Genomic DNA, 12,018 nt, shown 5'->3' with positions numbered 1-12,018 from the left:
AACCTAAAACTTAAAAATAAAAAATCACACAAAGTTATATCTCCAAGCTTCAAATAACAGCTATGATATGACCTAATAAAATTGAAGTTTTGAAATTCAGTCCAAGAGACATGAATAAAAATGTAAAGTTGTGGCAGAACTCATGCAGGGGCAAACAAGAGCGCCCACATGAATCAAAAAGCTCCTAGCGTCCTCATATGATATTAGATTTCCACGTTGAAGTAGTTGATTTAAAGCCAACGAAGTAGGTTATCATATGACCTAATAAATCTAAAATTTGAAATTCAAGCCAAGAGACATGAAGGAAAAAGTCAAGTTGTAGCAGAAGTCATGCAAGCGCAAACAAAAGTGCCCACATGCATCAGAAAGTTCATAGCATCCTCATATGATATCTGATTTCCTCGTTCAAATAGTTGGATCGAAGCCAACGAAGTAGGCTATGATATGAGCTTATAAAATCTATGTTTAAAAATTAAGGCCAAGAGACATAATGGAAAAAGTAAGTATACATAAGTGTACTTCTCTCTCTCTTCCTCTCACGCACACATACACGCACATATCACTTAATCTTCCGCTACGTAATCACTTAAGTTAATCACTTAATTAGGTAATAATTATTCCTTAATTAATTACCTAATCCTTAACATGTTCAAACATGCGAATTGAAGCTAATGAATATAGCTATGATATGGAATTGAAAAATCATGACTTTGAAACTCAGGGCAGGAGACATGAAGAAAAAAGCAAAGTTGAGGACGGTGTAGACAAGAGCGCGTTAGTAAATCAAAATGTTCATAGCTGTCTTGTGTGATATCGGATTTTTGTGTTTAAAGATGTGAATAGAAGCTAACGAAGATAGCTATGATATAGAATTGAAAAATCATGACTTGGAAACTTAGGGCAGGAGACATGAAGAAAAAAGCAAAGTTGATGACGGTGTAGACAAGAGCGCGTGAGTAAATCAAAATGTTTATAGCTGGCTTGTGTGATATCGGATTTTTGTGTTCAAACATGCGAATTGAAGCTAACAAAGATAGCTATGACATGTAATTGAAAAATTATGATTTTTAAACTCAAGGCAGGAGACATGAAGAAAAAAGCAAAGTTGAGGATGGTATAGACAAGAGCGTGTGAGTAAATCAAAATGTACATAGTTGGCTTGTGTGATATTTGATTTTTGTGGTCAAACATGCGAATCAAAGCTAACGATGCACTCTATAATATGGAATTGAAAAATCATGATGTTGAAACTCGGGGCAGAAGACATGAAGAAAAAAGCAAAGTTGAGGATGGTGTAGACAAGAGCGCGTGAGTAAATCAAAATGTTCATAGCTGGCTTGTGTGATATTTGATTTTTGTGGTCAAACATGCGAATCAAAGCTAACGATGCACTCTATAATATGGAATTGAAAAATCATGATGTTGTAACTCGGGGCGAGAGGCATGAAGAAAAAAGAAAAGATGAGAATAGCGTAGACAAGAGCGTGTGAGTTAATCAAAATGTTCATACCTGGCTTGAGTGATATCGGATTTTTGTCTTCAAACATGCGAATCGAAGCTAACGAAGATAGCTATGATATGTAATTCAAAAATCATAATTTCGAAACTCAGGGCACGAGACATGAAGAAAAAAGCAAAGTTGAGGCCGGTGTAGACAAGAGCGCCTGAGTAAATAAAAATGTTCATAGTTGGCTAGTGCGATATCGGATTTTTGTGTTCAAACATGTGAATCGAAGAAAACCAAGATAGTTATGATATGGAATTAAAAAATCATGATCTTGAAACTCAGACCAGCAGACATGAAGAAAAAAGCAAAGTTGAGGATGGTGTAGACAAGAGTGCGTGAGTAAATCAAAATGTTCATACTTGGCTTGTGTGATATCGGATTTTTGTGTTCAAATGGAATTGAAAAATTATGATTTTGAAACTCAGGGCGAGAGACATGAAGAAAAAAGCAAAGATAAGAACAGCGTAGACAAGAGCGTGTGAGTAAATCAAAATGTTCATACCTGGCTCGAGTGATATCGGATTTTTGTCTTTAAACATGCGAATTGAAACTATAGAAAGATAGCTATGATATGTAATTGAAAAATCATGATTTTGAAACTCAGGGCAGGAGACATGAAGAAAAAAGCAAAGTTGAGGACGGTGTAGACAAGAGCGCATGAGTAAATGAAAATGTTCATAGCTGGCTAGTGTGATATCAGATTTTTGTGTTCAAACATGCGAATCGAAGCTACCGATGCACTCTATAATATGGAATTTAAAAAGAATGATTTTTAAACTTAGGGCAAGACACATGAAGAAAAAAGCAAAGATGAGAACGGCATAGACATGAGCGTGTTAGTAAATCAAGATGTTTGTACCTGGCTTGAGTGATATCGGATTTTTGTCTTCAAACATACAAATGGAAGCTATCGAAGATAGATATAATATGTAATTCTAAAATCATGATTTTGTAACTCAGCGAAGGAGACATGAAGAAAAAAGCAAAGTTGGGGACGGTGTAGACAAGAGCGCGTGAGTAAATAAAAATGTTCATAGCTGGCTTGTGTGATATTGGATTTTTGTGTTCAAACATGTGAATCAAAGCTAACGATGCACTCTATAATTTAGAATTGAAAAATCATGATTTTGAAACACAGGGTAAGAGACATAAAGAAAAAAGCAATGTTGAGGACGGTGTAGACCAGAGCGCGTAAGTAAATGAAAATTTTCATACCTGGCTCGAGTGATATCGGATTTTTGTGTTCAAACATGCACTCTATAATATGGAAGATAACGATGCACTCTATAATATGGAATTGAAAAATCATAATCTTGAAACTCAGGGCAGGAGACATGAAGAAAAAAGCAAAGATGAGAACGACGTAGAAAAGCGCGTTTGAGTAAATAAAAATTTTCATACCTGGCTCTAATGATATCGGATATTTTTCTTCAAACATGCTAATCAATGCTAACAATGATAGCTATGAGAAGGAATTGAAAAATCATGATTTTGAAATTCAGGCCAGGAGACATGAAGAAAAAAGCAAAGTTGAGGACAGTGTACACAAGAGCGCATGAGTAAATGAAAATGTTCATAGCTAGCTAGTGTGATATCGAATATTTGTGTTCAAACATGCGAATCTTAGCTACAAATGCACTCTATAATATGAAATTGAAAAATAATGATTTTGAAACTAGGGGCGAGAGACCTGAAGAAAAAGGCAAAGCACTCTATAATATGGAATTGAAGAATCATGATTTTGAAAGTCACGGCGAGAGACATGAAGAAAAAAGAAAAGTTGAGGACGGTGTAGACAAGAGTGCGTGAGTAAATCAAAATGTTCATAGCTGGCAGGTGTGATATCGGATTTTAGTGTTGAAGCATGCGAATCGAAGCTAACAAAGCTATCTATGATATAGAATTAATAAGTCAAGATTTTGAAACTCAGGTCGAGAGACATGAAGTAATTACCAAATTTGAGGAGGGAGTTGAGAAGAGCCCGAGAGTAAAGTAGAATGTTCATACCTGGCCCATGTTATATCGGATATTAGTGTTCAAACATGCGAATCGAAGCTAACAATGCTAGCTATGATTTGTAATTAAAAAATCAAAATTTTGAAACTCAGGTCGACAGACATGATGAAATTTGCAAATTTGAGGAGGGAGTTGAGAAGAGCCCGAGAGTTGAGAACATGCGACTCGAAGCTAACAAAGCTAGCTATGATATGGAATTAAAAAATCAAGATTTTGAAACTCAGGTCGAGAGATATGAAGTAATTACCAAATTTGAGGAGGGAGTTAAGAAGAGCCCGAGAGTAAATTAAAATATTTAGACCTGGCCCATGTGATATCGGATTTTAGTGTTCAGACATGCGAATCGAAGCTAACAAAGCTACCTATGATATGGAATTAAAAAATCAAGATTTTGAAACTCAGGTCGAGAGACATGAAGAAATTACCAAATTTGAGGAGGGAATTGAGAAGAGCCCGAGAGTAAAGTAAAATGTTCATACCTGGCCCATGTAATATCGGATTTTAGTGTTCAAACATGCAAATCGAAGCTAGCAATGCTAGCTATCATATGGAATTAAAAAATCAAGCTTTTGAAATTCAGGTCGAGAGACATGAAGAAATTTGCAAATTAGAGAAGGGAGTAGAGAAGTGCCCGAGAGTAAATTAAAATCTTCATACCTGGCCCATGTGGTATCGGATTTTAGTGTTCAAACGTGCGAATCGAAGCTAGCAACGCTAGCTATCATATGGAATTAAAAAATAAAGCTTTTGAAATTCAGGTCGAGAGACATGAACAAATTTGCAAATTAGAGGAGGGAGTAGAGAAGTGCCCGAGAGTAAATAAAATGTTCATACCTGGCCCATGTGATATCGGATTTTAGTGTTCAAACATGCGAATCGAAGCTAAGAATGCTAGCTATCATATGGAATTAAAAAATCAAGATTTGTAAACTCAGGTCGAGAGACATGAGAAAATTCCCAAATTAGAGGAGGGAGTAGAGAAGAGCCCGAGAGTAAATTAAAATGTTCATACCTGCCCCATGTGATATCGGATTTTAGTGTTCAAACATGCGAATCGAAGCTCACAAAGCCACCTATGATATGGAATTAAAAAATCAAGATTTGTAAACTCAGTTCGAGAGACATAAAGTAATTCCGAAATTAGAGGAGGGAGTTGAGAACAGCACGTGAGTAAATTAAAATATTCATATCTGGCCCATGTTATATCGGATTTTAGTGTTCAAACATGTGAATCGAAGCTAGCAACACTAGCTATCATATGGAATTTAAAAATCAAGATTTTGAAACTCAGGTCGAGAGACATGAAGAAATTACCAAATTTGAGGAGGGAATTGAGAAGAGCTCGAGAGTAAAGTAAAATGGAATTAAAAAATCAAGATTTTGAAACTGAGGTCGAGAGATATGAAGAAATTACAAAATTTGAGGAGGGAGTTGAGAAGAGCGTGTGAGTAAATTAAAATATTCAGACCTGGCCCATGTGATATCGGATTTTAGTGTTCAAACATGCGAATCGAAGCTAACAAAACTAACTATGACATGGAATTAAAAAATCAAGCTTCTAAAATTCAGATCGAGAGACATGAAGAAATTTGCAAATTAGAGCAGGGAGTAGAGAAGAGCCCGAGAGTAAATTAAAATGTTAAGACCTGGCCCATGTGATATCGGATTTTAGTGTTCAAACATGCGAATCGAAGCTAACAAAGCTAGCTATGACATGGAATTAAAAAATCAAGATTTTGAAACTCAGGTCGAGAGACATGAAGTAATTTGCAAATTAGAGCAGGGAGTTGAGAAGAGTGCGTGATTAAATTAAAATGTTTAGACTTGGCCCATGTGATATCGGGTTTTAGTGTTCAAACATGCGAATCGAAGCTAACAAAGCTACCTATGATATGGAATTAGAAAATCAAGATTTGTAAACTCAGGTCGAGAGACATGAAAAAATTCCCAAATTAGAGGAGGACGTAGAGAAGAGCCCGAGAGTAAATTAGAATGTTCATACCTGGCCCATGTGATATCGGATTTTAATGTTCAAACATGCGAATCGAAGCTAGCAACACTAGCTATGATATGGAATTAAAAAATCAAGATTTTGAAACTGAGGTCGAGAGATATGAAGAAATTACGAAATTTGAGGAGGGAGTTGAGAAGAGCCCGAGAGTAAATTAAAATGTTCATACCTGGCCCATGTGATATCGGATTTTAGTGTTCAAACATGCGAATCGAAGCTAACAAAGCTACCTATGATATGCAATTAAAAAATCAAGATTTTGAAACTCAGGTCGAGAGACTTGAAGAAATTACGAAATTTGAGGAGAGAGTTGAGAAGAGCCCGAGCGTAAATTAAAATTTTTATACCTGGCCCATGTGATATCGGATTTTAGTGTTCAAACATGCGAATCGAAGCTAGCAACGCTAGCTATTATATGGAATTAAAAAATCAGGCTTTTGAAATTCAGGTCGAGAGACATGAAGAAATTTGCAAATTAGAGCAGGGAGTAGAGAAGATCCCGAGAGTAAATTAAAATGTTAAGACTTGGCCCATGTGATATCGGATTTTAGTGTTCAAACATGCAAATCGAAGCTAACAAAGCTAGCTATGATATGGAATTAAAAAATCAAGATTTTGAAACTCAGGTCGAGAGACATGAAGAAATTACCAAATTTGAGGAGGGAGTTGAGAAGAGTGTGTGAGTAAATTAAAATGTTCAGACCTGGCCCATGTGATATCGGATTTTAGTGTTCAAACATGCAAATCGAAGCTAACAAAGATAGCTATGATATGGAATTAAAAAATCAAGATTTTAAAACTCAGGTCGAGAGACATGAAGAAATTACCAAATTTGAGGAGGGAATTGAGAAGAGCCCGAGAGTAAAGTAAAATGTTCATACCTGGCCCATGTAATATCCGATTTTAGTGTTCAAACATGCAAATCGAAGCTAGCAATGCTAGCTATCATATGGAATTAAAAAATCAAGCTTTTGAAATTCAGGTCGAGAGAGATGAAGAAATTTGCAAATTAGAGCAGGGAGTAGAGAAGTGCCCGAGAGTAAATTAAAATGTTCATACCTGGCCCATGTGGTATCGGATTTTAGTGTTCAAACGTGCGAATCGAAGCTAGCAACGCTAGCTATCATATGGAATTAAAAAATAAAGCTTTTGAAATTCAGGTCGAGAGACATGAAGAAATTTGCAAATTAGAGGAGGGAGTAGAGAAGTGCCCGAGAGTAAATAAAATGTTCATACCTGGCCCATGTGATATCGGATTTTAGTGTTCAAACATGCGAATCGAAGCTAAGAATGCTAGCTATCATATGGAATTAAAAAATCAAGATTTGTAAACTCAGGTCGAGAGACATGAGAAAATTCCCAAATTAGAGGAGGGAGTAGAGAAGAGCCCGAGAGTAAATTAAAATGTTCATACCTGCCCCATGTGATATCGGATTTTAGTGTTCAAACATGCGAATCGAAGCTCACAAAGCCACCTATGATATGGAATTAAAAAATCAAGATTTGTAAACTCAGTTCGAGAGACATAAAGTAATTCCGAAATTAGAGGAGGGAGTTGAGAACAGCACGTGAGTAAATTAAAATATTCATATCTGGCCCATGTTATATCGGATTTTAGTGTTCAAACATGTGAATCGAAGCTAGCAACACTAGCTATCATATGGAATTTAAAAATCAAGATTTTGAAACTCAGGTCGAGAGACATGAAGAAATTACCAAATTTGAGGAGGGAATTGAGAAGAGCTCGAGAGTAAAGTAAAATGGAATTAACAAATCAAGATTTTGAAACTGAGGTCGAGAGATATGAAGAAATTACAAAATTTGAGGAGGGAGTTGAGAAGAGCGTGTGAGTAAATTAAAATGTTCAGACCTGGCCCATGTGATATCGGATTTTAGTGTTCAAACATGCGAATCGAAGCTAACAAAACTAACTATGACATGGAATTAAAAAATCAAGCTTCTAAAATTCAGATCGAGAGACATGAAGAAATTTGCAAATTAGAGTAGGGAGTAGAGAAGAGCCCGAGAGTAAATTAAAATGTTAAGACCTGGCCCATGTGATATCGGATTTTAGTGTTCAAACATGCGAATCGAAGCTAACAAAGCTAGCTATAACATGGAATTAAAAAATCAAGATTTTGAAACTCAGGTCGAGAGACATGAAGTAATTTGCAAATTAGAGTAGGGAGTTGAGAAGAGTGCGTGATTAAATTAAAATGTTTAGACTTGGCCCATGTGATATCGGGTTTTAGTGTTCAAACATGCGAATCGAAGCTAACAAAGCTACCTATGATATGGAATTAGAAAATCAAGATTTGTAAACTCAGGTCGAGAGACATGAAAAAATTCCCGAATTAGAGGAGGACGTAGAGAAGAGCCTGAGAGTAAATTAGAATGTTCATACCTGGCCCATGTGATATCGGATTTTAGTGTTCAAACATGCGAATCGAAGCTAGCAACGCTAGCTATGATATGGAATTAAAAAATCAAGATTTTGAAACTGAGGTCGAGAGATATGAAGAAATTACGAAATTTGAGGAGGGAGTTGAGAAGAGCCCGAGAGTAAATTAAAATGTTCATACCTGGCCCATGTGATATCGGATTTTAGTGTTCAAACATGCGAATCGAAGCTAACAAAGCTACCTATGATGTGCAATTAAAAAATCAAGATTTTGAAACTCAGGTCGAGAGACTTGAAGAAATTACCAAATTTGAGGAGGGAGTTGAGAAGAGCACGAGCGTAAATTAAAATTTTTATACCTGGCCCATGTGATATCGGATTTTAGTGTTCAAACATGCGAATCGAAGCTAGCAACGCTAGCTATTATATGGAATTAAAAAATCAGGCTTTTGAAATTCAGGTCGAGAGACATGAAGAAATTTGCAAATTAGAGCAGGGAGTAGAGAAGATCCCGAGAGTAAATTAAAATGTTAAGACCTGGCCCATGTGATATCGGATTTTAGTGTTCAAACATGCAAATCGAAGCTAACAAAGCTAGCTATGATATGGAATTAAAAAATCAAGATTTTGAAACTCAGGTCGAGAGACATGAAGAAATTACCAAATTTGAGGAGGGAGTTGAGAAGAGTGTGTGAGTAAATTAAAATGTTCAGACCTGGCCCATGTGATATCGGATTTTAGTGTTCAAACATGCAAATCGAAGCTAACAAAGCTAGCTATGATATGGAATTAAAAAATCAAGATTTTGAAACTCAGGTCGAGAGACATGAAGAAATTACCAAATTTGAGGAGGGAATTGAGAAGAGCCCGAGAGTAAAGTAAAATGTTCATACCTGGCCCATGTAATATCGGATTTTAGTGTTCAAACATGCAAATCGAAGCTAGCAATGTTAGCTATCATATGGAATTAAAAAATCAAGCTTTTGAAATTCAGGTCGAGAGACATGAAGAAATTTGCAAATTCGAGAAGGGAGTAGAGAAGTGCCCGAGAGTAAATTAAAATGTTCATACCTGGCCCATGTGGTATCGGATTTTAGTGTTCAAACGTGCGAATCGAAGCTAGCAACGCTAGCTATCATATGGAATTAAAAAATAAAGCTTTTGAAATTCAGGTCGAGAGACATGAAGAAATTTGCAAATTAGAGGAGGGAGTAGAGAAGTGCCCGAGAGTAAATAAAATGTTCATACCTGGCCCATGTGATATCGGATTTTAGTGTTCAAACATGCGAATCGAAGCTAACAAAGCTAGCTATGACATGGAATTAAAAAATCAAGATTTTGAAACTCAGGTCGAGAGACATGAAGTAATTTGCAAATTAGAGCAGGGAGTTGAGAAGAGTGCGTGATTAAATTAAAATGTTTAGACTTGGCCCATGTGATATCGGGTTTTAGTGTTCAAACATGCGAATCGAAGCTAACAAAGCTACCTATGATATGGAATTAGAAAATCAAGATTTGTAAACTCAGGTCGAGAGACATGAAAAAATTCCCAAATTAGAGGAGGACGTAGAGAAGAGCCTGAGAGTAAATTAGAATGTTCATACCTGGCCCATGTGATATCGGATTTTAGTGTTCAAACATGCGAATCGAAGCTAGCAACGCTAGCTATGATATGGAATTAAAAAATCAAGATTTTGAAACTGAGGTCGAGAGATATGAAGAAATTACGAAATTTGAGGAGGGAGTTGAGAAGAGCCCGAGAGTAAATTAAAATGTTCATACCTGGCCCATGTGATATCGGATTTTAGTGTTCAAACATGCGAATCGAAGCTAACAAAGCTACCTATGATATGCAATTAAAAAATCAAGATTTTCAAACTCAGGTCGAGAGACTTGAAGAAATTACCAAATTTGAGGAGGGAGTTGAGAAGAGCCCGAGCGTAAATTAAAATTTTTATACCTGGCCCATGTGATATCGGATTTTAGTGTTCAAACATGCGAATCGAAGCTAACAATGCTAGCTATCATTTGGAATTAAAAAATCAAGATTTCTAAACTCAGGTCGAGAGACATGAAAATATTCCCAAATTAGAGGAGGGAGTAGAGAAGAGCCCGAGAGTAAATTAAAATGTTCATACCTGGCCCATGTGATATCGGATTTTAGTATTCAAACATGCAAATCGAAGCTAGCAACGCTAGCTATGATATGGAATTAAAAAATCAAGATTTTGAAACTCAGGTCGCGAGACATGAAGAAATTACCAAATTTGAGGAGGGAGTTGAGAAGAGCGTGTGAGTAAATTAAAATGTTTAGACCTGGCCCATGTGATATCGGATTTTAGTGTTCAATCAAGAGATTCGAAGCTAACAAAGCTACCTATGATATGGAATTGAAACATCAAGATTTTGAAACTCAGGTCCACAGACATCAAGAAATTTGGAAATTTGAGGAGGGAGTTGAGAAGAGCCCGAGAGTAAATTAAAATGTTCATACCTGGCCCATGTGATATCGGATTTTAGTGTTCGAACATGCGAATCGAAGCTCACAAAGCCACCTACGATTTGTAATTAAAAAATCAAAATTTCGAAACTCAGGTCGATAGACATGAAGAGCAAGTGAGTAAATTAAAATCTTCATACCTGGCTCGTGTGATATCGGATTGTTGTGTTCCATCATTCGAATCAAAGCTAACAACACTAGCTATAATCTGGAATTAAAAAATCAATATTTTGAAACTCAGGTCGAGAGAAATGAAGAAATTACCAAATTTGAGGAGGGAGTTGAGAAGAGCAAGTGAGTAAATTAAAATGTTCATACCTGGCTCGTGTGATATTCGATTTTAGTGTCCCATCATGCGAATCAAAGCTAACAACACTAGCTATAATATGGAATTAGAACATCAAGATTTTGAAACTCAGGTCGCGAGACATGAAAAAATTAGTAAATTAGAGGAGGGAGTTGAGAAGAGCGCGTGAGTAAATTAAAATGTTCATAACTGGCTCGTGTGATATTCGATTTTAGTGTCCCATCATGCGAATCAAAGCTAACAACACTAGCTGTAATATGGAATTAAAAAATCAAGATTTTGAAACTCAGGTCGAGAGACATCAAGAAATTAGTAAATTAGAGGAGGGAGTTGAGAAGAGCAAGTGAGTAAATTAAAATTGTCATACCTGGCTTGTGTGATATCGGATTTTAGTGTTCAAACATGCCAATCGAAGCTAACAACACTAGCTATGATATGGAATTAAAAAATCAAGATTTGGAAATCAGGTCGAGAGACATGAAGAAATTAGCAAATTTTAGGAGGGAGTTGAGAAGAGCAAGTGAGTAAATTAAAATGTTCATACCTGGCTCGTGTGATATCCGATTTTAGTGTTCCATCATGCGAATCGAAGCTAACAACACTAGCTATGATATGAAATTAAAAAATCAAGATTTTGAAACTCAGGTCGAGAGACATGAAGAAATTACCAAATTTGAGGAGGGAGTTGAGAGGAGCGCGTGAGTAAATTAAAATGTTCATACCTGGCTCGTGTGATATCGGATTGTTGTGTTCACACATGCGAATCGAAGCTAACAACACTAGCTATGATATGGAATTAGAAAATCAAGATTTCGAAACTCAGGTCGCGAGACATGATGAAATTAGTAAATCAGAGGAGGGAGTTGAGAAGATCGCGTGAGTAAATTAAAATTGTCATACCTGGCTCGTGTGATATCGGAGTTTTGTGTTCAAACATGCGAATCGAAGCTAACAACACTAGCTATGATATGGAATTAGAAAATCAAGATTTTGAAACTGAGGTCGAGAGACATGAAAACATTAGTAAATTAGAGGAGGGAGTTGAGAAGAGCGCGGGAGTAAATTAAAATGTTCATAACTGGCTCGTGTGATATCGGATTTTAGTGTTCCAATCATGCGAATCGAAGCTAATAAGACTAGCTATGATATGGAATTAGAAAATCAAGATTTTGAAACTCAGGTTGAGAGACATGAAGAAATTAGTAAATTAGAGGAGGGAGTTCAGAAGAGGAAGTGAGTAAATTAAAGTTGTCATACCTGGCTCGTATGATATCGG

This window comes from Azolla caroliniana, unplaced genomic scaffold (assembly GCF_043228905.1).
Source record: "Azolla caroliniana isolate FFs.n. ecotype wild unplaced genomic scaffold, voAzoCaro1.0.p SCAF_18, whole genome shotgun sequence".
Classification (NCBI taxonomy): Eukaryota; Viridiplantae; Streptophyta; class Polypodiopsida; order Salviniales; family Salviniaceae; genus Azolla; species Azolla caroliniana.
This window is presented reverse-complemented; position numbering follows the sequence as displayed.